Source organism: Pleurodeles waltl, chromosome 5 (genome assembly GCF_031143425.1).
Source record: "Pleurodeles waltl isolate 20211129_DDA chromosome 5, aPleWal1.hap1.20221129, whole genome shotgun sequence".
In the NCBI taxonomy this organism is placed as follows: Eukaryota; Metazoa; Chordata; class Amphibia; order Caudata; family Salamandridae; genus Pleurodeles; species Pleurodeles waltl.
The window spans coordinates 17,222,626-17,247,477 of record NC_090444.1 but is presented as its reverse complement, the minus strand read 5'-3'; positions in this window follow the sequence as shown (position 1 = coordinate 17,247,477).

Genomic DNA, 24,852 nt, shown 5'->3' with positions numbered 1-24,852 from the left:
GAGAATGAGATATTCTCTGCAAGCAAGACCACAGCTGGAGGAAGATGCTCCTCCTACCATGCGGCTAAGACCTGGAACTCTTTTCCTCTTCATCTCAGGCAGTCTCCCTCAATTTAGGAAGGACTTCAGGACCTGGCTCTTCGACTAAACCGGACAACCAGTGCTTTGACTGAGCTGCAGCCCCCTCACCCCCCAAGCACCTTGAGACCCAAATGGGTGATTAGCCATGGTCTAGAAAAAAACCCAGTTGATTGATATTTTGAACTGTGTGTAATATCCTCATACGGTTCTGTTCCACGTGCCATGCAACAGGGGATTCTGGCGTGTGAACGCATGGGACAGAACCTAGAAAAAAGAAACGAAGAGGAGGAGGCGACAGCGGTTATGCGGTGTCTCACTCCCGGTTTTTATAAAGGAATAAACGCCTGTTTGAACTCACCGTACCGGCTCCAGTTTGTTTCACTGGCGACGAAGGTGCACTGCGACTGGGAGGATAGACAGCAGTGTTTTGTCCTCGGAGACGCAGCAGGATGCCAAGCTGCGAGGCGCATCGGTGCTGGTGGCCGACGCAGCTCTGGAAAGCAGCGGCTTCCTGCGCGACCCTGGGAGGCAGCAACTTCATTTGGGCGGCTCCTTATGGTAATTGAATTCGTCATGTAATTAGTATCGGCAACGGCAAGGATCGTTGTGTCGGTGTGGGTTGCCTAGCAACTGTGGAAAGCCTGTTCTGAAGATTGTCGTGCCGGTGTCAGTTGCTAAGCAACGGGAGACACTGTTGGATTGAGTTTCCCTGTTGAGTGCCGAGCTGGGGTCAGTTGCTAAGCAACAGGAGATGCTTTTGAATTGAATTTTTCTGTTGAGAGCCGAGTGCTCAGAGCCGAGCTAGTGTATGTAACCTAGCAACAGTACTTGCTTAGTTCTTGATGGCCGTGGAGCCAGACTTAGCAACTGGTAATGCTCTTGGCAGATATTCATGTGTAGTTAAATTCAGATTCAGACGCAGTTACTTGGATTTTACTGCTTTTTTAAGTAAAAAAAAAATGGAAGGATTTACGGCACCAAGTTTCTTCTTGAACACACCTGGAGAACCAGTCAAATCCTGGGAGGACTGGAAAGAGGGTTTTGAAGCATATGTCTTGGCTGTCGGTGGAGACATAGTCACTGCATCCAGAAAATTGGCTATGTTGAAGCACTGTTTAGGAGCAGAAGGTAGACACATTTTGAAACATTTACCATACCCCTATGGGGGAGAAGACCAAAATAAGGATGAGTACGAGGTTGCCATGGAACAGTTGAACTCCAACTTTGGAAAAAAAAATATATTGTTGTGGAGCGTTTTACATTTTTTAAAAGGAGCCAATTGCCGGGAGAATCTGTCGAAAGTTATGTGGCAAGTTTGAGGATTGTGGAAGCTACATGCAATTATGTTAATTTTCAAGATGAAATGCTGAGAGACCAACTCGTCTTGAAAGTTAATGACGGAAAAGTTCAAGAGAAGTTGTTGAATACAGAGGATCTGGCACTACAAAAAGCCATTGACTTTATTAAAAGAATTGAGATAACTAATGAGGGTTTAAAGGAACTATCCACCGTGCCTGGAGCTGTGAGTGCGGTCAACGCAGAAGGTTGTAAGTTCAAAAAGGGGGACCAAATTGGGACATCTTCGAAGATGGATGGAAGAAAGGATGTTATTTTTTATAAATGTGGGTTTAAGGGGCACATTGCAACTGATTATGCTGTCCTGCGGCTGGGCAAGTGTGCAGAAAGTGCAAATTCAAGGGACATTTCGCGAGAGTATGCAAGGGGAAGCAAATGAGTATAAGGAGGGGTAGAGGAACAATCAATTCAGTGGGAACCGATATTGATGCACAACAATTTATTTTGCAAGTGGTGAATGTAGGTAGTGTGAGTACCAGTGGTCCGCACTCCATAGTTAAAATTGATGGGGTAGATGTACTTGTGATGGCTGACTCGGGAGCAAGATATACTTTGATTGGAAAAGAAAACATGTCTAGTTTTCTGACGCTTGATATCAAACCACACGATGTGCGATTGCTAGCTTATGGTAACAAACCTATTGAGCTTGTGGGGTATATGGAAGCTTCACTAGAGTTCCAAGGCACAGCTATTATGTCTAAGGTATATATTGTTAAGGAGGGCACCAATTTATTGGGTTGGCCGCAACAAAAACACCTTGGCATAATTCTTGATCCTAATCACCCGGATCAAGTGTTAGGGTCGAGGTCTAATGTACGCATGGTGCCAAGAGCCAACTTTGTCAAAGAGTTCCCGCAAGTATTTAGTAATAAATTGGGAAAATTAAAGGGTTATATGCATAAGATTGTTTTGAAGCAGGATGCTGTACCTAGGGCGCATAAACCGTATCCCGTTCCTATTGCGATGAGGAAACAATTACGACAGGAATTATCCAAGTTGTCGGAGCAAGGTGTGATAGAAGAAATAGAAGCGTCAGAATGGTTGGAGCCAGTGGTGATCGCTAAGAAGGCCAACGGAGACATTCGTTTATGAGTGGATCTGCGCGATTTGAATGCTGCTATATGGGTGGATAGGCATCCTCTACCCAATATTGGTGATATGTTATCCACGGTGAAGGGCGCAAGTGTGTTTTTTACCTTAGACTTATCATCTGCATATCACCAAATTGAATTACATCCTGAGTCACAAGCGTTAACCTCTTTCATTACTCCAGAGGGGGTGTACAGATTAAATCGCATGCCTTTCGGTTTGGCATCAGCGTCATCTGTGTTTCAATGAATGATGCATCATTTATTAAAAGATATCTCCTGTGTTATTTATTTCCAAGATTATATCTTGGTGTTTGATGGAGACCAGAAGGAGCATGATGATGCTATGAGGAAAGTTTTGAGTGTTCTTAGGGAAAATGGTCTGACGATCAAATTGGAGAAGTGTAGATTGAGTGTGCCTTAGGTGGAGTATTTTGGTCATTCTATAAACAGAGATGGGATTTCTCCTAAACCTAATTTGGTAGAGGCGATAGAAAGTGCGCCTTCCCAGCCAGCAAAGATCAATTGAGATCGTTTTTGGGCCTGGCAGAGTATTACTCAAAGTTTATTCCCAAGTTCGCGGACAAGACTGTACACATGAGGAAGTTGTTATGCATGAGGGAGCAATTTGTGTGGAGAGGTGGGTGTGAAAGGGAGTTTTGTTTGTTGAAGAAACAGATTGCCTCGGCTCTAGCTGTTAAATCGTTTGACACCAAGGATGAGATCATTAGTAATACGGTCGCCAGTTCAGTGGGGCTTGGTGCCGTGTTGATGCAAAGAAGAGGGGGACAAGAAGTGACCATTGCATATGCTTCCAGACTGTTGAGTTAGTCTGAAATGAACTATTCCACCATCGAAAAGGAGGCATTGGCATGTTGGTGGGGTGTAGATCACTTTTGCAAGTTCGTGTGGAGTTTGAAATTTGTGATTCGTACTGATCATCGTCCCTTAATTGAGGTGTTCTCGACTAAAGGGGCGGGTAGAGCCACACCTAGAATAGCTTGTTGGGTGGCTAGAATGTTGGGATACAATTACGATTTGGTATATTTTCCTGGGAAAAAGAATGTGTTGGCTGATTGTCTGTCCAGGCTTCCTGTGCAATCTGTTCATGGGGGGAAGGGCGAGCCTGAACTTGATGAACTTATAGCCTTTGTAAGTGTAGATGTAGGAAGTGTGACAGAAGGTAGAATTTCATATGAAGAATGGGTGTCTGAGGCTCAAAAAGATGTCATGTTGCAAGAGGCCATGGGTTATTTTCGACAAGGGTGGCAAAATAGAGGTGGTGCTTCTTGTGATGCAGAATGCTTCCGTCAAGTTTGTGTAGAGTTGTGTATGGTGGATGGAGTGATGTTCAGGGGAGAGATTTTGCTGGTTCCTTCTGTTTTACGGGAACGGGTGTTGAAGTTGGCTCATGAGGGTCATCTTGGAATGAGGACAACTAAAAGGCGTGTCAGATCGGAGTATTGGTGGCCAGGGCTTGACAGGGATGTGGAACATCATGTGAGGGAATGCATGTTGTGTGCGTGGAGTGACAAATCTCAAAAGGGTGTTAAAAATGATCTTGTTGCATCTGACAAATCGGATGGGCCATGGAAAAAAATAGCCATTGATATAATGGGTCCGTTTAATGTATTGGGAAGTGTTCTTAAATATGCTTTGGTGGTTGTTGACTATTTTTCCAGGTAGCCTGTCGTGAGATTTGTGGAGAATGTCAACACTATGGGCCTCATTCTGACCCTGGCGGACGGCGGAGGCCGTCCGCCAGGGTACCACCGCTGAATGACCGCACCGCGGTCAAAAGACCGCGGCGGCCATTCAGACATTTCCTCTGGGCCGGCGGGCGCTCTCCAAAAGAGCGCCCGCCGGCCCAGAGGAAATGCCCCTGCAACGAGGACGCCGGCTCAGAATTGAGCCGGCGTAGTTGCAGGGGTGCGACGGGTGCAGTTGCACCCGTCGCGTATTTCAGTGTCTGCTTAGCAGACACTGAAATACTTTTCGGGGCCCTCTTACGGGGGCCCCTGCCGTGCCCATGCCATTGGCATGGGCACGGCAGGGGCCCCCAGGGGCCCCGCGGCACCCCCTACCGCCATCCTGTTCCTGGCAGGCGAACCGCCAGGAACAGGATGGCGGTAGGGGGTGTCAGAATCCCCCATGGCGGCGCAGCAAGCTGCGCCGCCATGGGGGATTCTAAGGGCAGCGGTAAACCGGCGGGAGACCGCCGGTTTGCCTCTTCTGACCGCGGCCGACCGCCGCGGTCAGAATGCCCTGCGGGGCACCGCCGGCCTGTCGGCGGTGCTCCCGCCGACCCTGGCCCCGGTGGTCTTAGACCGCCGGGGTCAGAATGACCCCCTATGTGTGTTGTGGAGTTCTTGGTGGATTTATTTGATTCAGAAGGGGTCCCTGAAACAATAGTTTCAGACAATGGTGTGCAATTCGTATCAAATTTTATGAAGGAGTTTTTATGCAAATATGACATAGAGCACATCAGGGCATCAGTTTATTATCCTCAAAGTAATGGTTTGGTGGAGAGGTGGAACAGGACGTTGAAGGAGGGGCTGCAATTAGCAATCTATAATGGTATAAATTGGCAGAAGGCAGTGAAGGACTTAATTTGGTCTTACCGTACAACCCCCCCATAGTTTGACTGGGAAGTCACCTTTCGAGGTCATGAGGGGTAGAAAACCTAGGTCATTGATGTCAAAAGGTGTGGAGAGTAAAAAGGTTCATATGGGTGGAGTGCCTGGTGATTATAAGGTTGACGATTGGGTACGAGTGGTGAAGGGTGCTTGGACAGCAAAAGGGGAATCTTAATTTTTAAGATCCTTTGGAGGTGAGAAAAGTGTACAAATATACCATGTTGTTGAGTGATGGGAATGTGTGGAACCATGGGAAGGTAATAAAGGTGCCTGTAAGTCTCACACGGAAGAAGTTACTGAGTTGGGAAACAGCTCTCGTAACATTGTAGATAACGGTACCTGTACTACTGACCCTCCATTGAACAAGAGTGAGTGTGTAGGTGTGAGGGTTAGGGACAGGCCATTGTTAAAGGTGCCTAAGAGATTTGATGACTTTGTCAAACAGTAATCAACCGACTTTGTCAAACAGTAGCCAACTTTAACATGGAATGTTTAAAAAAAACAAATTGTGTTTATTGTCAAGGTGCTTCTGCCTAGGGTTATACTTTGTTTGTATTATCAATACTTTTATTTATTGTATATTTGATTCATGTTAAGTTAATGTTTCAATGTTCTGTACGATGTTGTTGTATATTTTTTATTTTCGAGGGAAGGGGGGGTGTAATATCCTCGTACGGTTCTGTTCCACGTGCCATGCAACGGGGGACTCTGACGTGTAAGTGCGTGGGACAGAACCTAGGAAAAGAAACAAAGAGGAGGAGACGACAGCGGTTATGCGGTGTCTCACTCCCGGTTTTTATCAATGAATAAACGCCTGTTTGAACTCACCGTACCGGCTCCAGTTTGTTTCACTGTGTCTTACAACCAATGTGGACATCAGTTCTGATGTGCAGTTTGGACAGGAGTTATCAGGAGTTTCTAATGACACTGACTTGCAATCTGGTACCATACGGTACACAAATCAATCTAATTTAATATCTGTTCTGCCTAAAGAGCTACAGTTTGCTCATTCATGGTTCCATGAATAGTTTATCACTAATTGCAAATCCTTCATTTACTAACACATGTGCCACCAATAGTTTTCTTTCATTCTCCATTTACTCTTCACAATACCCAAATGCCCATCATGAAACAATTTTATAATAGACTCTCTTAATTCCTTACAGAGAACTACCCCCCTCTCATGACATTCTCATGCATTACTGTGAGTTCATTGTGAACCTCTCAAAAATTCTTACAATCATTATCCAACCATTTCTTCTCTGGCCAGCCCAATATTACAAATTTTTGTTCACTTGCCTTGCGCCATTCATCCTTTGAAATAACCATCCTCTCGTCACCCATCCAAGCCACACACGCTTCCTCTTTGTCGTCACTGACAGTCTCTTCTAAAAGTAAAGGTAACCTTTCTAAGGCAGCCAGCCACTTTGTTTGTAATACCTAGGAGATACCACAAGGTGTATCTATAATCTAACAGGCGTACCAACATTCTCGCAATTCTAGATGTGGTGTTGAATAAACCCTCTGAGGACAACACCTTCAGTAAAGGTTTATGATGACACCTCACTTCCACCTCTAATCTCCACACAAAATTATTGAAATGTTCAAAACTCCACACAATGGCCAGTGTTTCCTCCTCTAAAAACCGAATAGCACTCTTCGTCAGGAATTAAGCTTGATGCAAACCCCACCATGTGTTCACTCAGCACTGCACCTATACCCTTATTGCTCGCATCAGTGGTTAAGATGCTGTCCAGCATAGAATCAAAACTCTGCAAGCTGCCAGCATTACAAATGCTGCACTTGATTTGCACAAAATCATATTTATAAGGTGTCTGACCAAACAAATTTAACTCAGTGTTTAAAAGCTGAAGTAAGTTATAGGCCCTTTTATGATGAGTTCTTGACAAATTTAGCATAGAAGTCCACCAGCCAAAGAAAAATATGGTAACTCCTCCTTATTTGCAGGTGTTGGAGCCTCCTTAGCAGCATTAAGGAGCTTTTTATTTGGCTTAATCCCCTCTGACGTGACCTTTGCCCTAGTTAGTCTAGTGCTGTCACTCCAAACTTGCATTTCACAACCTCAGCTGTAGGCCCATTCTCATTAAGGATTTCCATCACTTCTCTCAACCTGTGTGATGTGGATTCTGGTTTTCCTCAGAACCAGATGTCGTTCTGAAAGAACACAATCCCCATCTTGTTCTTGAACAACCGATGCATTCGTCTTTGGAAAACCGCAGCTGCGAGGCCGATTGGCATACATATAGATCGATAACAGATTTGGGGGTCAGGAATGTGATTAGCGGTTTAATTTCCTCATTAAGTTTGACCTTGTGGTAAGCAGAGGACAAATCTATCGCTGAGCACCATTTCATGCCTTTTGTAACTGTTAAAAGTTCATTAATCTTAAGTAATGGAAATCTCTCAATTACAGTGTTACTATTGAGGTATCTGAGACCCACACACAAGCGGATTTTCCCATTGGCATGTCTGGCTTCTACCAATGGGGCAATCCATTTGAAGAGTTCCACAGGTTCAATTACTCCTGCTAAGAGCAGTTTCTCAATCTCCTGATTCCGTGGATCTTGAAAGAGGAAGTGAATCTCCCTTTTGGTACCTTGGGATGGCGTCTTTTTTAGCACAATTTTGTGTGAAAGCCCTTTAAGTGTGCTGATCTTTCCTGAAAATACATCTGGGCGTATCTCTTGAACACTGACCCACTTTGCTCACCACCTCCAACAACCAATACCTGTCCCTCACTATTCAGGTCCAAGATGATGTTATTAGTCCTCTGGTCCACCCAACCCAACATAAAGGTGGCCCATATCTTTTCTACCTTTCAACTCAAATGTTAATTCCCCAAACCTAGTCATCGAAATAGGGGCTCACATAAAGATTTCTGGAGTCACAGCAGGTGCAGACGGTGTGTTCTCTAAAGCATCTGCAAACCTTTCCTTCCACCCCTGTTTGTCGACAGATGTGTATGGTGCACCTGAGTCTGCCACAATTACTATTTACACTCCATCAATTTTTATGTCACAGATCGATTTTGACCTCAAATGTTTACTCAGAAGATTCACTTCACTGCAATAATGTGCTCTTTGATAACTTATACACACTCATTGTCCTTGTTGTTTGACTCCGACTCAGACCCTTCAGAGCAAGAATCTGAATCTGCCCCATCCTGCACCCTAGCTACGCTTTTACTTGCTTTACTTTTTTTACCCTTTCACAAAATGCTCTCTAATTCCATTTCCTTTACACTTTTGGTCTCTTGCAGAACACTTCTTGCTGTATGCTAAGTTGTCTTTATTACCACATCTATTACATTTTCTGTCTTTAAACTTAATTGTGGTCTTTTTTGTAGTCTACTCAACCTTGGTTTTGTCTTTTTTGCCTCTCTGTTTGACTTTACATACCACGTCCTTAGACTCTTCCGTCAAAGTTTCCCCAGCTGCTGTGGCGCATTTGTTAGAAATGTCAGCTTTGTTAACATTAGTAATTACATCTACTAGGAATGCCTCTTCATATATTAATATATATTAATATATTAATAACCTCTTGCACAATAACCCCCCCCCCCGCCACCACCACCGGTCACAGATGAGCTCATCATGTAAAACTTCAAACCTACATGCTAAGACCTAATCTTCCACAGGCTCCAATTTGTTCTGTTTTCTTCTAAAACATAAAATTGTAACTGTCTATCACAATGCACACAGAGGTAGAATAATATTTGTCTTAGTCTTCCAATGGTTGTTGGAATACACTGGAGTCACCTGAACCCCAAGGTCTTTTTTTTCCATGGAATTGTCCTTGAGGACCTAGCAAGTGTAACATTTTCTTTTTTCTCAATTGCATTAACTCGTCATCTTCAATAGTGTCAGAGTATAGGAGAAAATATTCTTTCCACTCATGCCACTTAATAGGTACTTCATCTGATTAGGGTAAAAATGGTTGTGTTTGAGTCAGTGAAAGTATTAGAAGCACTCATGACTAATAAATGTAACTCAGTGCTAAATACAACGACACCGTACTGTACCAGTTGGCACTTGTAGTCATTTTACACAAACACTACCAATCCCCAAAATATATCCTACCCCCGTAGTAATTATTCCAAAGGCAAGTTTTAATCCAGCAAGTATTAGAAAGGTAAATATTAATCTAGTAGTATAACACTGAAGGTCCGCACAGTAATTCCATGTACGCCTTGTTCCACTGTTGTGATGTAATCCAGTGTATGAAGATCTGTCTCACATAGAAGCCCTGCACCCTTATATTGTGCAATACAGTGCCAGTAAACATGCACTTGTCTCATGAAAGTTATAGCTTGAAGTCCCTTTCAGCAACAGCTTATTAATAGCATAACCAGTAAAACAATGTTCCACACAGAAAAAGAAAAATTGCCAATTTGTGCTATACGGTAATTCACTCACTACACAAAGTTGAGTGTGGGCTTCATTGGTAAGGAGTTACAAGGAGAGAAGAAAAAGTAGGGGGAAGTGTCCACCAGACCTGGTTTACACCTCAGAAGGTGCAAGAGGTATAGAATGAGGGACGATGGGAGAAGCGAGGAGCAGAAAATCACCCGCAATGATTTACAACTCAGGATGGGGAGGTACAGGTGAGAAAATGTACATAAAGTTAATCATACACCATAGCTGCTAGGCATCTGTTTATCTTTATTATGTTGCCATGTGCTCGACAAACCTCTTGAACTTTGATGATTGACCTTGTGCTCGCAGCCTTGGGCTGCAATCTGCTTATCGCTGCCATATTACTTTTTCCAATTACAGTTCTGAGAATTGTCGTGCTTAATCAGTAACTGCCAGAACAGGTTTGTACAGGTTGTTGCCACCTCCTGCCAGCTGTATCTGTACCTTCTCCCACCACACGTGTATCCCTGAAATATTCTGAAGGCCGCAGAGGACCTTGAATACGTTAGGGGTGGAGTTGTCCTCTGACTAAGCAGTTTTGTGTGTATATAAGGTTGGGTGCCCCAGAGTGAAGGGGCAGCCTCCGTAGGATAGTCACTTGACTGTCCTGGGACTCTGTATTAGCTCGAGCTATAATCCATGTAATAAACTTCTCTTTATTCCTCCAGTTGGTGACTCCGTCTGATTTGTGAACTCTCTGCTAAACTGACCCTGAGGACAAAGGTGTCCCTCCACCGCTGGGAAGGAGACCCCGGGTGGGGGTCTAATCTTTCCTGGTTCCTCAGTTGGCGCCCGAACAGGGACCCGAGTCAGGCATCCAGGGGACCGACCAGGTGACCGAGGACTCACAATTGGATTTCCAAGGGAGGCGCCCCACACCGGATTCTGAGCTTCGTTCTCTGTCGTGGACCTGCGGATCTCCACTGTGTGTCTTCCAGCCGGCTCGACTTCTCCTGGCGCTGTCTGAATTCGGGTCTCTGTTTTCGGGTGAACTACTGGAGTCTCCAACTGTTGGACTATAACAGAAGTGTCAGGTAAGGACGGGAGTTGAAAGATTCTTGTCTGTGAGTATTGTACGGTTTCTATCGCTCTTTGCAAAGATCGACGTCAGTGGTAAGACTGACCTCAGTTGTCATTTAAGTATATAAGAAGCAAAAGGCATACTTGCCACTCATTTGGTGTATTCAAACCACTGGTGTAAGAATTTTTTTTTTTTTTAAATACTGAAAGAATGCCAGCGTTCAGTTGTTTCAGGAAATTGTGTTGTAGTAGGGACTCCCGCCTGGAGGAAACATGCCCCGCTCCTCCGGCCGGGACTCCGAATCATGATAGATATGTTAAATATGGCATAGGTCTGATTATTTGGTCTGATATATGGAGAAAAAGAACCAAAGGTAGTTCTGATTTACAATGGCCTATTCACGGGACATTTGATAAAGATAAATTAGACTATTTACAGGAACGTTTGTTTGTGACAAAAAGTAGACCAGGGATATTTGATTCACTACGGACTTGGCAGAAAGAAGCAGACCAAAGACGTAGGAAGGCAGAGAAAGAATTACAGAGACATAAGACCAGGACGGTGACTGAAAAGGTATATGACTCTGACGTAGCTGAACATCAACAGAAAATTTTAGAACATGACCGAAGGCTTCACTTACAAACTGATAAGTGTTACCCTTCCAGGACAGTAGTGGATAAGCCACAAGAGGAAGACCCCCTTTTAAACAATATGTTAGATAAACCCCCTTTATATACTCCACCAATATATCCTACACTACATCCTCAACCTGCCCCAGGTGACCCTATTGTGCCACCCCCGGTTGGATCTCAGGCGAGTGCTCTGATACCCACCACCACCCCTCCTGTCCCCAGACCTATAGAGGATACATCCCGCCCGACTGTACCCACCCCTCGACTGGCCCCCGTTTGGCCCACCCCTGACTCCTGTTTAGACACCACACATACCCCCGCCCCATGACCCCGCGAAAGCGCACCCTGTGCGGACACTTGTTCTCTAATTCACAAGAGGAAGATGTCATTGAAGAAATGACACGGAGGTGGATGACTAATTGGAATGACTATGGGATTAGGGACATTGTCCACACTATGAAACAATGGGATAGTTTAGTTCAGTTACATGCAGCCACCCTTATGTGTAACATTATAATACAAAAATATGAGGATGATGCTTCCTCAGCTCCCGCAGGACTGGTAGACCTCCGAAAACGCACCTCTACTGGGCTGCTGTTTGCCTCTGGTCTACATGATTATGTTGTTACTCTTCTCGTATATAGGGACTGCCTGTGGACATGTAGCCCTTCTATAAGGGCATCCATGTTTCCCATGAGAGAGGTTCCGCCGGTTTGGCGAGAACCGGTGACGGATGACGCTGGCCAAGTTATTACCACAGGGCATTTTCAACAAATGTGGGTACACACCCCATGGAAAAGATCTGAAACATATACCCTAAAAGCCGCCTTACCTGACCCCCGTAAGAACCCTGCAGGATATTATAAAGAATTGCAACAGATTCTTGAATCATGTACTATGACGTTGTCCGATATTGACATGTTAATGGCAGCAGTAGTCCCGCAGGAAGTATGGTCAAAAATACGGAGGCACGACCATGCTGAACTAGGGGGCACGTGGGACCAATTGCAAGCAGCAGAAAGAGACAGGGTTGGGGGAGCGAAACCAGACCCACTTATATTGGCTCTCCCACTGCGTATTTTGGATTTAATGAAGACCATACTTGCACCACACAGGATAAATTGGGATAAATTGGCCGCCTGTAAACAGAAAAAGGACGAGGGTGTTTCAGACTTTTATACAAGGTTTGAGGGTGTCTTTTCTGATTACAGCGGCCAAGACATGACTACAGAAGGGGGGATAAGACTCTTTGTTGACAAATTTGTGGACAATTTATTACCAGACATAAAGGGAAAATTGAAATTGTGTGAAAGTACGTGGCCAGTCTCTACTGCCACTGGAATACTGACAATGGCCCAATATTATGAGAACAGGGAGATAGAAGAACAAGAAAAGAACGAGAAAAAAACTAAGGAGTTAAAAGCGAAGATGTTATTTCAGCAGGCCTACCCTCAGCCCTGTCAACAGCAGTCCAGATCAAGGTCACAAGGACCTCCCAATGACAGAAGGCAGTCCCAACGCCCTCCCCGTTCTTCCCTCTCCTACAATCATTGCGCCTATTGCAAGCAGGAGGGCCACTGGAAGAATGACTGCCCCAATAAGGACAACTCCACAGGCCGCCCCATGCCCCCACAGCAACAGGACTACAGACCACTCGGTAGGTCTGGTCCTGCAGACAGACCCCACCAGCAGGCCCCTTCACGGTCAGTACCCCCCGCCCGAATTATTTTGATGCTTCATCCCAGCGTCAATATTTTAATGACGACTATGATGCGTATGAAGGTCAGGGGTCCTCCTTTGACTAGGACAGCCTTCGACAGAGGGGGGTGGGACCAGTTTCTATTCCTGTTAGGCAGAATGGCCCTCACGTTGAGGTACAATTAGACGGTACTCCACATGATTGTTTTGGTAGATACTGCGGCCACCAAAAGTTCTGTTAAACAGGAAGAGGTCCAAGGGGTCCCTCTGTCTGGCAATGTTAACGTCTCAATGGGTTTTTCTGGTGTTCCGGTGGCTAACCCCATCTCCCAGCCGCTGCATGTTGCTATAGGTCCTTACATCATTAGCTCCCCTCCCATTCTGACTTCGGCTTGTAGTGAGAATTTATTGGGTTTGGACTTATTAAAGAAATTGTACGCCCCCATTTATTGCTCTCCGGGTGGAGTTCATGTCACTCTAGGTCCAAATATTTCTCCGTCACAGTTTTTGTCAAAACCACTTCCACCCGAATTTCGAGATTTGCCAGACATTTTATGGGCCACACATAAGGACGATGTTGGATGTCTGGACATACCACCGTATGTCATACGCTTGAAAGCCAATGCCAAATTGCCTCGTCTTCCCCAATACAAATTATCCCAACACATTGAACAACAACTCAAACATATTGTGACGCAGTTGATTGATTTGGGTGTCATTGAAGAAACACATGGTAATGATTGTAACAGTCCTGTCCTTCCTGTTGATAAAAAATTATCTGATGGCACCGCGTCTCCAGGACTCCGATTTGTTATTGATTTACGGGCGGTCAATAAGATTGTAATACCCCAGTTCCCTGTTGTTCCTGACATTACGACATTATTAACAATGAAACCTGCCTCCGCTACTTGGTTCTCTGTTATCGATCTTAAGAATGCATTCTTTAGCATTCCCGTTCATCCAGATAGTAGACACATCTTTGGGTTTTCACTGGGTGGTCGCAGTTTCCGGTTCTGTCGCGCTCCACAAGGCTATACTGAATCACCTAGCATTTTTAGCCAGGCCCTCAAGGGTCAATTAGATGCCCTTGTTTTTCCTTGCTCCTCGACGCTGGTTCAATATGTGGATGACGTTTTAATAGCATCCACTTCAGAACAAAATTGTAAAACAGATACTGTAGCCTTATTGAAACATCTAGCACACCATCACCATAAGGTCTCCCTCTCCAAATTGCAATATTGTAGACAGGAGGTTATATAACTAGGACATCTCCTGTCTAAGGAGGGACGTACGTTGACGGCTGAGAGAATACAAGCTATACGAGACATACCGGTTCCAAGGACACAGAGAGAGGTTAGGGCCTTTATAGGTATTACTTCCTTCTGTCGTCAATGGATTCCTAATTATTCTCTTTTGATAAAACCGTTTTTGCATCTCACCCACAAAGATTGTCCTGAAAAAATTGAATGGAATGATGATTTTCAGTCTGGTTTTGATGAATTGAAAAATACACTCTGCACAGCACCTGTACTGGGTACGCCTGATTATCGTAAAGATTTTCAGTTATATGTGAGCAAGAGAAATGGATGTTCACTATCAGTGTTAACCCAAGAGCATGGCGGCAAACAACGCCCCTGTGCTTATTTTTCGGCCCTACTGGATCCAGTGGCCCGTGCACTCCCGAGCTGTCTACGGGCAGTAGCCGCTGCAGCGGTCGCAGTGCACCAGTTGGCCGGGATAGTCATGGATTCACCTCTCACCCTGTTGGTCCCACACACTGTTGACGCACTATTAAACAAAACAAAAACACAGCATCTTACTAATGCACGATTAACTACTTATGAACTGACACTTTTAGCTAGTCATATAACATTAAAAAGGTGCAACACGCTCAATCCTGCCACTTTATTGCCAATTACTGAAAAAACTGAAGATTCTTATGATGACATACATGATTGCATTCTCCGGACGGAGGATGAAACAAAAGGGAGAGTGGACTTACAGTACACTCCACTGAGAGACCCTGATGGCATATGTTACGTAAATGGCTCATGCATCAAGCTGCCCGATGGCACTACCTCTGCAGCCTATGCAGTTACGACAGCTACTACTGTAGTTGAAACAGCTAGAATACCACATAACTCTGCTCAGGCCGCAGAATTAATAGCTCTAACACAAGCCTGTGAGTTAAGTAAAGGACTTAATGTGAATGTTTACACAGACAGTCAGTATGCATTTGGCGTAGCACACAATTTTGGTTGCTTGTGGACAGAACGAGGATTCCTCACTTCACATGGGACACGTATTCAACATGGGACCCTTATAACTAACTTACTTTCTGCCCTGGCGTTGTCCAAAACAATGGCTATCCTGAAGTGTAGTGCACACAAAAAGGTGACTGATGAAACTGGACAGGGCAACGCCCTAGCCGATCAGACAGCAAAAGATACAGCGTATGCAAAGACAGGACACATGTATGTGGTAGATAGTACAGAGAAGGTTTGTCCCCATGAAATATTTGGGAACACAGTAGAGAGTGTCAGGAAGATACAGGATGAGGAAACTGAACAGGAGAGAAAGGAATGGGAAGAAGGGAAGGCCAAGTTAGATGAAAATACGCTGTGCTGGACAGATCTGTCACAGAGGGAAAGATGGATGTTACCCGATGCATTCGTGCTGCCAGTAGTGACTATGGCCCATGGTCCTGCACACGTTAGTGTGAAAAGCATCTGTGATTTGCTTGATCTGGTTTGGTCTAATAAAAATATCAGAAGAGTAGCTGACCAATTGGTTCAATCCTGCATGATTTGTTTACAACATAACATAGGGAAGGGTGCCTCAGTTCCCGCTGGGCATTTTTCCCCACCAACGTATCCCTTTGAAGTACTACAAATGGATTATATTGAGATGGAAAGGTGTAACAACTTGAAATATGTCCTAGTTGTGGTCTGTATGTTTAGTAAGTGGGTAGAAGCTAACCCTACTAAAGATAATCCTGCCCTTACTACCGCAAAGGTACTTCTGAAGGAGTTCTTCCCACGGTTTGGGGTCCCAAGGTGTGTCTGGTCAGATAATGGGAGTCATTTTGTAGGGCAGGTGATGAAAAGGGTGTGTGAAGGGTTGGGCCTCCGCCAGAAGTTTCATGCAGCTAACCACCCCCAGTCAGCAGGACTAGTTGAAAAATATAATGGCACACTTAAATTTAAGATGTCAAAAATATGCGCAGAACGCGGTATACGGAGGCCGGACGCGTTGTCCCTGGCTTTAATGTCTGTCAGGATGACGCCTCACTCTAGATCAGGGTTGTCACCCCATGAGATAATGATGGGTAGGCCAGCAAATGTCTGGGGGCTCCCTCGACCTCACAAGTACTCAGAACTAGAACATCCTGTTTTGATGGACTATTTAAATGAACTCACTAATTCTTTGCGCTCTATTCACCAACAGGTGCGTGAAGCACTCCCATCTGTATCCACTGATCCTGGCCACAAGATACTACCTGGAGACTGGGTCCTCACAAAGAATTTCCAGTGGAAAAAGAGTCTCGAACCTCGATGGAAAGGTCCGCGACAGGTCCTTCTTGCTACTCGAACAGCAGTTAAAGTCGAGGGATCTAAGAATTGGATACATGCATCCCACTGTAAGAAAGTACCCCTACTCGTACAATCTGATGAAATAAAAAGTGGTGACCACCCGACGACTGAGGACCATTTCAGCAACACTACGTGGAGTGATAAAAAACAGAACGACAGTGTGCTGCAGGAGGTTCCCTCAGATTTTGGTCACACTGAACAATTGTTTCCTGACCATACCATACCACAGTCCACAAGATACGATTTCCGCCCATGAAAACAGGAAAATGAACAATGAACTGATTGCTTGTCCCCTGTATTAAGTCTGACGATAGCTGCAGGGCCGTGATTTTGACTGTCGGGGCGGACCAAAGTGTGTCAATAGGACTGCTGGAATCACCCCACAGTGAAGCAACCACCAGTCACGGGCAGCACCTATGTTGGACTGAACTGCTAGTGGGGCAAGCAATAAAGAGAAATGGGTGTTATAGAAGAAGACAAGAGGAAAAAGAAGAAAATAAGTAATTTAAAAAGACTATTAGGCCCACGTATCGCTTCTGTCTTGCACTGGGTGGGTAATACATGATTCTGACTCAGAGGTCTCACCAACTACCCCACTGCCTCCAGAACACAGCCATGTTTCCTTACCACCCCATGAAGAAGGACGACGTAAGGAATATGAAAACAATACCTTCATATCTATGTTACATCAACATCAGCTGGCTGTAAATAGAACAAATTGTTGGATATGTGGCTTGCTACCGAGTTCCTTGCAAAGAAGGTTGCCATATATTGCATTCCCTTTTTCTTTTGATGGCTTCTGCAGCGCCTGGTATGAACTATCAGCCATTTGGGCTACCTCAATGGATGCTACTAATTCCGGACTATTGGTCACCCACCTATACCGGTTATGCTGGGCCACTGGAACAAGAGTTTATGGAACAAAGGAAGAAAAGTCAGAATATGCTGACCGATGAAATAGGTCTACTGACATGTATTTTTTATCCTTTAATACCACACCCCGGATTGGCCAAAGATTTTTGTAACACAGGTCGAGGCTCCACTTTGTTTTCAGAAAAGTCGTAATAGAAGTGTAGGTGCCAGTAACTGTAATGCTACAGTAATATTGAATGGAACTAATTGGCCTACCATGATACCATCACAAAACTCGTATTTTGTTTGTGGTAATAATGCCTACACCTCCTTGGTACCCACCTGGACCGGCACGTGTTACATTGCTTGGTTACTACCACCAACTTACACAGCTGGCCCTCAACACCACAGGACTCGGAGAGGGGTAATATCTGCAGAAGATACCTCAGCACAAGAAGCATTGGACTACTTTAAAGGAGTCCTTCCATTTTGGGGCCCTATGATGAACAGTAGGGATATCAGACATCTCACAAGAGTCGTGAAAGCAACAATAAATGAAACAGCAGGAGCTCTGAGTAACATCACTGCAGAGCTAGCTGCTGACCGCCTAGTTACTCTTCAAAACAGAATGGTTCTTGACATTATCTTGGCAGACCGTGGTGGAGTTTGTACTTTGATTGGATCAAGCTGCTGCATTTATATACCAGACAATGCCCCTTCAGTGTATAAAGCTATTCAAAGGTTGCATATGATAGCTTCACCAAGACGAAGGAACATGGTCCTTGACCGACTGGTTTTGGGGCTTGATTTCCCAATGGGGCTGGAAGATACTAATATTCCTTTTTGTGCTTGCTGCTGTATTCCTCACCTGTTGTCTTTGTGTACAGTGCCTACCTGCTTTGTGCGGTTGCTGTATGGCATCCCTTGCCCCCTGGCCTGTTCGCCCTCCTCAACACACGGCTATGCTGTCCCTTGAGCAGGAGATAAAAGACCTTATGTCCATTAACACAGACACTGAATGACGTTCAAATTTGCCTCACAATGGCAAAAGGAGGGATTGAGAAAATGTACATAAAGTTAATCATACACCATAGCTGCTAGGCATCTGTTTATCTTTATTATGTTGCCATGTGCTCGACAAACCTCTTGAACTTTGATGATTGACCTTGTGCTTGCAGCCTTGGGCTGCAATTTGCTTATCGCTGCCATATTACTTTTTCCAATTACAGTTCCGAGAATTGTCGTGCTTAATCAGTAACTGCCAGAACAGGTTTGTACAGGTTGTTGCCACCTCCTGCCAGCTGTATCTGTACTTTCTCCCACCACACGTGTATCCCTGAAATATTCTGAAGGCCGAAGAGGACCTTGAATACGTTAGGGGTGGAGTTGTCCTCTGACTAAGCAGTTTTGTGTGTATATAAGGTTGGGTGCCCCAGAGTGAAGGGGCAGCCTCCGTGGGATAGTCACTTGACTGTCCTGGGACTCTGTATTAGCTCGAGCTATAATCCATGTAATAAACTTCTTTTTATTCCTCCAGTTGGTGACTCCGTCTGATTTGTGAACTCTCTGCTAAACCGACCCTGAGGACAAGGGTGTCCCTCCACCGCTGGGAAGGAGACCCCGGGTGGGGATCTAATCTTTCCTGGTTCCTCACAGGGAGAGTAGGAAGTATTGGCGAAGGAGGAGCAGGAAATATGAGCAGAGGATCCACAGGAGGACATGCTGCGAGACAAAAGGTATGAGGTGAGAGGTGGCTGAGGATAACATACAAGGAAAGCGAGGAAAGGTAACACCAACCCTGTTTGACTGCTGAGAAGGAGGAAAATGTACAGGGAGAGGAAGAGGTACAGGCAGAAAAGAAGGAGCAACACACCACACACATACAGAAAACCAGATCTGGTGGTCTAGCCTTCTCCTACATCGCTCCTCACACATGGAACATCCTGCCACTGTATATTAGCACCTCCTTACTTCAAGAAGCTGAAGGTCCGGCTTTTTTAATAGTCCCACTAGGTCGTAAGCTGGTATAGGCAGACACCTGCTCAGTGCCCGGATACCCTCCCAGGTAATAATGCTCTCCACAAATCTGCATAACATCTGCATAACATAACATGCACATAACATTTGCATAGCCTGTAACTTGAAGGTAGATATTTCTGATATGGTTTGTTTTGATCGCATATTGTACAACTTTCTTACTTGTAATATTTTTAAATGGGGAAGACCAAGTACTGACGCTATGTTGGATGCTCTTCTTTTGGAAGCTTGCTTGGCTATCATCAGATGGTTGATTTTTTTTTCATTTTTTAGGACAAACCGTGGCCTGAGTAGAGAGAGTTGAGAATGTGTCAATCGTTATTGACTATCTTTTTTTAATTCTTTGGTCACTTCTCTAAGTGTAATAACACATACTAAGGGGCAGGACTCCTCTCTACAGGCCTGATTGTCAAACTGCACTTTTGGAGTAAGTTACACTTTTGTAGTAGCTTACAGGTATAATGTACACTTTTGGAACAACTTATGTTTTTTGGACTAAGTCCAGCACTAGACGTGACCAACCTCTGGTATCGCAACACCCTCTATATAAAATAATGGAGGTATGGACTTAAAATAAAACCCTTTATTAAATTCAGTTATTTAAAATAAGCTAAAATCTAAAAATTATAAATTAATTTAAACAAATAAAATTGATAATTTAATAACAAAATACAGTATGTAATAGCCTATTTTGAATTAAAAATATACAGTTATTTTTATTACAAAGAATTAAGGGCCTGATTGCGAGTTTGGCAGACCGCCTTGGCGGCGGTCTGACGACTGTATTACGAGTGTGGCAGTCATACTAACAAAAGGCCGCCAGCACCGCCAGGTAGCACAGACTGCCATGGTCATGAGGAAGCACAAACAGGCCAGAGGAGCCTGTGTTTCCTCCGTACTCATTACAAGGTTGCACACAGCCAATGTGACTATGGCTGTCCAACCACCATGTACAAGCTGGTGGAAACAAAGAGTAAAAAGGGAGTCACTCACCTGCAGGCAGCCTTACACGTCCGGTGCCGCCATGGAGCCCTTCACAAGCATCATGTCTCTGCTCCTGCTCATGGAGAGACAACAAAATCCATGCTTCTGTGGATGCCAACAACTGTAAGTACACTCACCTACCTGTATCAATAACATTAAAAACAGCTGTTGAGTGTGCTCACACATCATACGGGCAGCATTTCACAGCAGGAGGTACACATCTCAACCCACACACACCTACATACATCAACACAGACACGCACACAGTCAATATATTCCCCTTTTGGCCAGCACACTTACACTGCACCTCAACACTGTACAAATACAGGAGGCCACACAGCTCAGGCACAGGGACAGTGAAGGCTACCCAACATTTTCACACACATCAAAAACAACACACGTACAGCACATACACAACTACAACTCACACACCCACATTCACCAATGGCCAGGGACTGTCCATACATATGTATCGAAGTGGCATGAAACAACCCTGCAATGGACTTACAGATCACAGCACAATGGAAGTGCAATGGCATGCACAAAACCCAGATAGACAAATGTACAAAAAACAACATGACAACTGTACATACAAAAAATGGGGGGAGGGACATCTGGAACACCCAGGGAAGGGGACTGCACTGGAACGTACATCACCTCAAACAGGCCCCTAAACTAACGTGCACAGGAAATGGCCCTATATGGGTCCCAGAAACAAACAATACTAAACGCAAATGTGAGTCACATCTGCACAATGGAGAAGGGCAAGTCATCGAAGCACATAAAGCTCCTACTGCATGGGACATGCCTCTACAGGAACTAGCTGCAAGGGACACACACCTAATGGACACATGTTCTGGCAAAGTCAAACACAGCTAGCACAACTGAACACACTCCATGTCTGCACAAACAAAACTCAAGATGACACACATCAGATACCTACAGAAGCAATAGCAGGTGGACACCATACATGCCCACATTGCACAACACAAAAAGAAATACTTACCATACCAAATACTACACAATGCTATGATACCAACATTGCATTTACACACACATACCTATACACACAACATATAGCCTTCTCTCATGTGACACCAGCACTGCTCACAAACTCACTATGCGAACAACAGCACATGGAGCAGCAAGCAAGCTCAAACTGCAGGCACACAACACAAATTTATCAGGAACAACAGTATGGTAGTAAAGGAATTGTAGGACCAATTTATACCAGAAAAAAACCAAATATTGGGGTTTTATTAACAAGCCCAAAAAGAATTGGCCAATCCCAAAAAATCTAGCAGGGGCAGATCTGGTTTGAAATGTCTGTGGCACCATACACATAGTTCACATTACACTCAACTGGGTGTGGCATGATTGCACCCAGAGGCGGTATACAGCAGCTCAGGTAGTGAAGATCTTGCTGGCAGCAGTGTCAGCAGTCAAGAGAAGGGATTTTGCAGAACATGGCATCACGTCCGCCATGTACATGGCTGTCACCGCCGGCGGACACAGCCATTGGCCTACGACTGCCACTGGAATCAATTTTAGCCTGTGAATGTGTCTGCCGCGGTTGCAACCACCTACCGACATGACGCGGTTCCTAATGTCCTGTGGAGTAGGTCAGGTATCTGCCATTTTAGAGGCCTGAAATACGTTATATGGCACTGACAAATGTATCACACCTTCATAACAGTTGGATTTTGCATCATTAACTGCTTGTCTTTTCCTCTCACGTAGTTCCTATTACTGAAACACCATTGTTTTACATTGCTAGGCATATATGGTGATTTGCTTTGGGGCACATTCCCCCCACCCCGACAAAGGTAATTTAAATGCTTGGGACATCTAATCACAGTCCGAGAGGCATGTTTTGTTGCACAATTGGTGATGACCAGTTACATGAAGTGTACACATGTAGGGCAATGCAAGGGGGTGACATGTGACTGCTGTGTGATTATCAGTTGTGTTGTGTACTGTGTATCATGTCCACACCTCAGTACATGCCTTGTCACATTTTTAACATACACATGCATCCTCTATGTTGCAAGGGACACATCGAATAATGACAATACTCATTTCTTGTCATACATAGGTACCCAGGGAGGGGACAACCTCCTGTCTATCATCCACTGCCAGACCTTCAGACCATGGAAGAATGCCACATCATTCAGATCCACCATCTGAATTGGCTAACAATTGTGGACCTGTGTTGTCAGTTGGAGCCAGAATTGATGCCTGCCATTAGTCATCCAAATAGCATACCACCCATTGCATATGTCATGGTAGATTTCCAAAATACAGTGGCCCTATCTGCTGAGATGTCCCAGCCTATGTTCAATCTGGTTTTGAAGGATGTACTCTCAGCAGTGTTGAAACAACTAGACAGCTATATCCGGTTTCCTCAACTTGAGGATTTGACCCATGTGAAGGCTGTCTTCTATGGTTTGGCACACATTGCATGTGGTTGGAGCCATTGATGGTACATATGTTGCCTTGGTCTCAAATCATGGCAATTAACAAGTGTACAGCAACAGAAAGAGCTTCCATTCCATCAACGTCCAAGTTGTTTGTTTGGTGGGTATCTACATTTCACAAGTCTGTGCCCATTATCCGGGTTCAGTCCATGATGTCTTCATTATGCGAAACAGCACAATTCCCCAACTGATGTCACAACTGTACCCAGAGAGGGCCTGGTTGGTTTGTAAGTCAAATCTATCATGTTTGTGTGTGTGCAATGTCTGCTGTAACAAATCCAATGAGAGAGACTTATAGTTGCACACATCTTCCATTTCATAACAGGGGACTCTGCGTACATCCATGGTTGTTGACACTGGTGAGGAACCCAACTACGCCAGTGGAAGTCTGCTTCAAGAATTCCCATGGAAGAGCACGGCGTGTCATGGAGTGGGCTTTTAGGTTCCTGAAGGCCAGATTTAGGTGTCTGGACAAAACAGGTGGAGCCCTCCTCTAGTCACCGGAAAAAGTGTGTAAGATCATTGTGGCCTGCTGCATGCTCCACAACATTGCCCTACAGAGAAATATCCCATACATCCCAGAAGATTGGGACCTAGCAATGCAACCGGGTGAGAATCCTGAAATGGCAAGTGAGGATGACAGTGATGAGGAGAAAGGTGAAGACTTGCGGGCAGATCTCATCAATCACCACTTTACCTGAGTGTAACTAAGTATTGTTATGTTATGTCTGGGAGTGTATGAGGAACTGTAATTGTCAGGATGTGTGGAGTAGGATGTTTTTCCTACAGATTGTGGATGTTATGCTGTGCAGGATACATTCAAGGTTTGCTTGCTAAGTCAGACTTGAACATTTCAATACCTTGATTATCTGCAGGGTTTTGTCAGTCTCATTGCACTGTAAATGCATCCACTGATGTTTGATATGAGCTTATGGTCGTAGGTATAAATTCCTTAACTCCTTGTATTGGTTTTATCTGGGTGCCTTCACCATGCCATCCTCATGTGGGCATTTCAGTGTTGTAACACTGGCTGGTATCTTATGCTGTTCTGACATGTGAAGTGGACATGGTTTGATCCAGGTAATATTGGTCACTGGTTTATGGTGTTTGAGTCATATGCCCAAGCAGCTTGGACAGTGTGTGGGTGGAAATCTGAAGTGCAGGATACTCTGGTTTGACCTTGTGTGTTGGTCCAGTTGTCACATGTGTGCGATCATATGGCCTGTAAATATGTTCTGATCAAGTGCAATATGTGCATTCTCCCTTCACATTGTGTTGACAATGATCATGTATGACTTGTTTGTAGCTGTAGATATGTCTCTTCATTGCAGGCCAATTGAACCCACCTGTTGCTTTACTTCATACCACAACAAACAGCATAGACCCCAACTTCAACAACCAATTCTTTATTCTGTATCCATAATATATTAATTACTTCTCTATATACAACATTTACAATCCTCCATCGTAACAACACAAAAAAGAAGGACAGAAAAAGAGTGCAATTGGATCAAGTGCTCGTGAATGTTAGAAAAGACAAAGAATAATCAATCTCCCACAATATAATTCAAAAGGTAAGATTAAAACTATATATGTCAGCCTGTTGGTTGTTCCTTTTAGGAGTTGGAGAAGCTTGTGGATGGGGTACTCCCCCAGTACACGCTACTCTACGGCCCTCCAGACCAACAGGTGAGTACATAGGGTGCAAGTTGTATGGGCTATGCCTGGGTGGAGAGGGCTGGATGTAAGTAGGAAGGGGGCAGAGTTATGCGAGCATGAAGGACTGTGAATGCATGTGCCACATGGCAAGGGTAGGGATGTGGGCCACTCACTTTGATGGTGCAGTTGGTAATGACTTCTCTTCTTCCCCTGTACATGTCATGTAGGTCAGCACCCACCAGAAGAAGGATATTTGGCGTGCCATCGCCAAAGACGTCCGGACCCTGGGGGTCCACCAGAGA